Consider the following 5,801-nt stretch of genomic DNA (forward strand, 5'->3'; position numbering starts at 1 on the left):
ACTTTCACTAGGGGAAAAGCACAGGACTCATCTGATTGTTTTTAAGGTTTTGGTGAAAACATGGGAGGTTTTGATATGGTGTTTTGTAGTACTGGCAATGGTAGATAAGTATGCTAAATGCAGTGAGCTTTAAGGTTTGAGGACTTTATTACCCAAGATGGTGTCATTTGAACACGATCTTATTATCTGGGACGACGTGACTTGGAATACATTGATAGTAAGCAAAGGCCAATCTGGAAGTGGCAAGAAAGCTTTTGATGGAGTTTGATTTGTGTCATATGTTGTGCTTCGCGGTGCCAATAAGTTGAGAAATGACCATAAGGGCTTGGGGAATTAATTTCTAGGACGAAGCCACTTTAAGAACATTGATTGCGACAATGGCCAACATGAAGGTGCTAAAGATGCTTCGGAAAACATATGTTGGAAAATGATTTGATCGATAAGACTTTGCTCAACAGTATGCCAAATTATGTGGCCTTCCGAATGTGGCATGTGAATCATCTCTTGAATAGGAGATTAAAATAAAACTCAACAAAATCTATTGTTAAAATATAAAAACCGAGGCGGAGCGAGCGGCTGAAGAGAATGCTGTCAAAAAAAACAAGGTGAGGGATCACGAGGGCCTGCCAATGAAATTTTCTAAAATTTCTTCTTGGCAAACTCAAGGAAAGTAGAATTCAAGGGCAAACTCAAGGAAAGTTAACCGCTTGTTTAAACTTGTAAGATCTACGATGTTTTGTTGTCACATGTTCCCTCAAGAGGTGATAGCTCAAATACCATTTCTTGAGCGATAGGGCTAAAAGTTGGTTTCTACTTTGGGTGAAAATACCAAATACCAAATTTCACATCTTCACTTTAGTGTTCCCATTGATGAATTTAGATTTTCGTTAATGCCCACATCAACCTAATTATCTTAAATATTTCTCCCAAATATTGGATATCATTTTTCACGAGTAAGGAATTCTTCATGCAGGTATGGTTTATGAACATACAAGTATGGCTCAGTTAGCATTTACTACAATCTCACTTGCTATTAAGTCTCAATAGTCCGAGCACACGAACAAAAACTGTCCAAGCTCATTCAGGTTTTCCACGTTGATATAGCAGACGCGATATCACATTTCCTTGCTCAAACAAAGTTTCTAGATCCTTTGCATCAAAAAAAATTCCGTGATGATACAACATGGATTGCAATTACGAGCTCTAACAGGCAGAGCCAGGGCTTATACATCAGGATTCAAGGCATCATCAATTGTGTAAGTGCATTGTAGATATGGTGATGGAATTAAGTTTATATGTATAGTATATATATATATATATATATATATATATATATAGAATATATATAAAGATATGAATGTAAGGATTATGGTTAGCTTAAACAGTCACATAGTGGCCTTAATGATAAGCAACATATGAGCCTCAGATCGGGACGTCACCTATTGAAGAAATTAAGATGGCTAATCAATAATTCATCTGCAAGGAGTGAGGAGGCACTTGGCTTTTCCATGGTAGCCAGAGTTTGCTCGTTTGAAATTCAAGGCCCACTTAAGAACCTCTTTGTTCGAGCCTGCGAGAGCCTGGTTGAAATGATAGTTCACCGGCGTGTGCAACACATGAATTGATCAATAACTCATAGTGTGTCTCTCTAGATGCCTTAAAAAAGAGTCTTCCAACATACTGTATACACACACACACACACACACAATTTGACTATTTAAAATATGTTCCCTAATACTATGCCATGATGAACAACATATCACATACAAATATACACTTTCTTGTCCTTAGATAAAACCTATACATCATGCTATTTTCCTTGCCCTCTACTCTGCATCCATTAAATACCATCTAATTCAATACATCCGTGCTCACCTCAATAGCATTATAGTAGAAGGGCAGACTGTTGAAAGCATTGAGAGTAGCAACAATGCTTTCCTGAAGCAACACACGGTTAATTTCACCACATTCCAACCTTAGTCTTTGGTGAACACACTCTCCAATAGCATTTGTATTGAGGGTTCAACCAGTCCCTGCAAAAGATGTCTGAGGTTACTTCCAACGTGCTTCGACCAAAAGAAGTTTATCAACAGAGAGTTGTGCCACAGAGGTAGCAGACTATGTGATCACCAAAGGACCTTGCATTTCAACTGGAAATCATCTTAACCTAAGCAAAAAACCAGTGGCAAGGTTCTATCCAAGCATAATTGTGGCAAGCATCTCTCTCAGATCAAGACATTGTAGAGGAAGCTTCATAGACATCAATCAACATCCCAAGTGGGAAAACCCCCATAAAGACTTGGCTGGTTCAGATAAGCCGCCAAACAGTTCGAGAGAGCACTATGACATGCATGCACTTGGCATAAGAGAGCCCTTATCCATCGAGCTTCAAGCTTATTAAAACACCTGTCAACCAACTCATGCAGAGCCCTTGGTATGCAAGCATCAATAACATTACTATATCACCAATCAGCTACCTTGATGAATCTAAATTTTCAATTTCTTGCTCAATGGTATCAATCCGATTCACCAATGCACGCAATGCACATCGAAGGGAGACTACCCAGTTTATTTCATTTGCTTCCTGATGGACTAGCATCTTGCACACATTGTAAATCTACTTCAACTCCTACCTAAGCTAGACTTTACTAAGTTCAGAGGTATTTGCATTACCATTGATTAACCTACCATTCATTCCAAGATCCACACAGAGTTAAACATGGATGGGCAGAAAATGATTCAAACCCTTAAAAAATTGCAATATAAAATGTTCCAATAGTAATTTGCAATACCATTGATTAACCTACCATTCATTCCAAGATCCACACAGAGTTAAACATGCATGGGCAGAAAATGATTCAAACCCTTGAAGTAATTTGCAATAACAAATGTTCTGATTGTATTTACTGTTAGGAAATTGTAATAAACCAAATGTACCAATGTAACATAAGCAGATAATGATTCAAACCTAAGCAGATTGCAAATAAAAAAATGTCCCAATTGTACTCATTGTGCAGTGCATGCCGAGAAATTTGTGAAAGGGAGAGGAGGCAAAGAGACCTTGGGGCTAGGGGTAGTCTTTTTCGCATTTGGGCAAAAGGACATGGGTTTGGAGGGCTTGTAGAAGAGACCTTCTGCGGTGTACATGGCCATTCCGAAGAGCTTCCAGGAAAGCTCAAGAGGGCGGGCTGCAACACCCACACCAACACAAGTGCTTTTCGGACTACTACCTGCAAGCCTCACAGAGAAACCATCCAGCTTTTGTGAGCCATCCAGTTTGATGGCATATGTTCCTATCATGCTTGTGTCTGCCGCCTTTGATAGGGTTACCTTCCCATGGCTATCCTTGCACTCTAGCAGCACCTTGGCACCTGTTGTGGAAAAATGTAGGGTCACATCAACGAATTTTGTGGGGCAAACACTCCACTATCACAACACTACTAGTAGCAGAAAAGGGAGGATGTTGTATTACAAGTGCCATACGCACAATTGACCATGCTTCCTGAACAGATGCGCTCTCTCTCTCTCTCTCTCTCTCTCTCTCTCTGTCTCTCTCTCTCTCTGAGGTAATCGAGGGTCTGCAGGAGTATGTCTACATTTGGTGAAGTGCAGGAGCCTCAAGGAGACATCTGGACAGCTTGTAAAAAACTGAGGTGATGGAAATCCTGAGGACACGTCAAGCTCGCATGTGCTACTGCAGGCAGATTTGACTTCCTTGCAATGAGCAACACCACACGTGAAAAACAAGGTGAGGGATGGCGCGCATGCTCAGATGCTGAGCTCTGACAAGCCCCAATCCGTCCTCTTCGTTCCTGCAGACGGCTCTAAGCAAAATTTCGCACGCCTCTCACCTCAAAAAGTGTTGGCAGTCCATGTGGATGCCATCCGTGAAAGAACGCCCAAGCTAGCCCAACACTAAGGCCTTTCTTTAGCAGGCCAAAACGAGTGAGGGAAAAGCGCACCGCCAATTGCAAAATAAAGAAGTCCGAGAGTAGCAGTACGTAGGGCAGGAGCAATGTGAGAGCTTTCGGCGAGAGAGAGTAGCGCAAGTGTGTGAGCAGGGGTCGAGTCAAGCTACAGACGCCGCCTTCGAGCAGCAAGGCAATAAGGTGGCTAGTAAAAAACACCAAGTAAGGAGGCCACCGTCGAGGAGCAGCACCATCAGAGAAGCAGGTAAGGAGGGCGTCGTCAAGGTGGAGTGGCGTCAGAGAAGCAGGGAGAATGAGCCGGCAAAGAGCAGCACGAGGAGATCAGGGCGTCGTCATTTGCAGCTAAAGAGGCCGAGAGGAGCCTAAGAAAGCAAGGGTCGAGCCATAGCTGCAATCAAAAAGCAAAGTGGAGGCTGTCAACAGGCCAAGGCATCAGTGACCACATGCAAAGAGAAAGATGCACCCGTTGTAGTCGGCTTGCACTGTAGGAGTTGTAGCAAGGACGAGTTGCAGGAGCCGATGACAAGGAGGAGAGTTGCTGAAGGCCAAGACTCGGGGATTTGTAGTTAAAAGGGCCACCGACTACAGGGAGTAGATAAGGTATAGGTGAGTATATACAAGGACGAGCAACAGAGGCAAGAGAGAACATTGCAAACATAGGCCAATGAGCAATTGAAGAGACATAGCGTTAATTCCACTGCAAGCAAAGATGAGAGATTAAAGTGCAAGTGAAGCACTACGAGCAGAGGCAAGAGAGAAGCACAAGGATAGAATAAGTGGATAAAGGAGACATTGGAAAGGGAAAGGCGAGATATAGTTTCTCGTGCTCTTTTGATAAAGGGCTCCGTTTTTTGTGCATACTGCTTGTGTTTAAGCAGACTGTTAGATTCCTTGGTTTTGATTGTAGTTCTATTCTAGTCGAACTTTCAGTTGATAGTACTAAAAAGTTGAATTCTAAAGTGTCGCTTGCAACTCCAACATATTATTTTGTGTTGTTTCTCTCACTAGTTCCCATAGCAAGCAACCCACTGTTGATCCCGGCTCACTAACCGCACTTATTTTTCCCCAACATCTTTGGTGAACCCGATGCGAAACTGAGCCAGGGTGGGACTTTGGTAGCGAAAGATGAGCTTTACAAGAGGAGTACTTCCTTGAAGATTCTCAACGGGTTACTAAGCAGAGATAAATGAAATTAATACAACAGAAGGATAAAGGATTATCTGCGCAAAAGAATTGCTACGAGATTTTGAAAAGAAGTTTTAATAGTTATCTACTACTGCTGAGCAAAAACAATGCAGCCAAAAAGGTCAAACTATTTGTCCAAGCGGTAGATTCTGAAGAGTTTGGTACACTTGATCGAAGATTCATCGGGTGAGTTAGGCTTAACTTCTGATTGGAAATTGGTTACAAAAGCTATTAATATGATTGTGAAGCAACAAAAGAGGGTGAAAAAGTTCATAGTGGTTGATCCTATGGAAGCACTTGAAGAGGATCTAGTGGAGAAGCCCAAGCCCAAGCTGGAAGAGCCAGACCTTGACAAGCTAGTAAAAGGTATACAAGAGTTGAATTTGAATTTGAAAGCTGTTAAACTTAATGGTTTGAGTGCAAGTGGATCTTCTTTAGAGCCCAGACAACATCCTCCACAAAAGGCTTGGGATAAAGGATGCATGTGGTGTGATAGTTTAGATCATATATGCAAAAATTGTGATGATTTTAATGAAGCTTACAAGAAGAAAGACAGTTCTTAAGATTGGTGATATTGATGAGCCTATTTTAGCACATGTCAAAGAGCTTGTACCAGAGACCAAAGTGGCCTATTGATATGGATCACGGTTGGCGGATTCAAGCTGCCAACACCCAACCTTTGGCGAA

General features: G+C 41.9%; 1 pseudogene; it reads right to left on the reverse strand.

Annotated features, from left to right (window-relative positions):
- Positions 1-1,472: 1,472 nt before the first annotated feature.
- LOC147447542 (uncharacterized) lies at positions 1,473-3,497 on the reverse strand (annotated as a pseudogene).
- Positions 3,498-5,801: the final 2,304 nt, after the last annotated feature.

This window comes from Adiantum capillus-veneris, chromosome 11 (assembly GCF_014529385.1).
Source record: "Adiantum capillus-veneris isolate H3 chromosome 11, ASM1452938v2, whole genome shotgun sequence".
Taxonomy (NCBI): Eukaryota; Viridiplantae; Streptophyta; class Polypodiopsida; order Polypodiales; family Pteridaceae; genus Adiantum; species Adiantum capillus-veneris.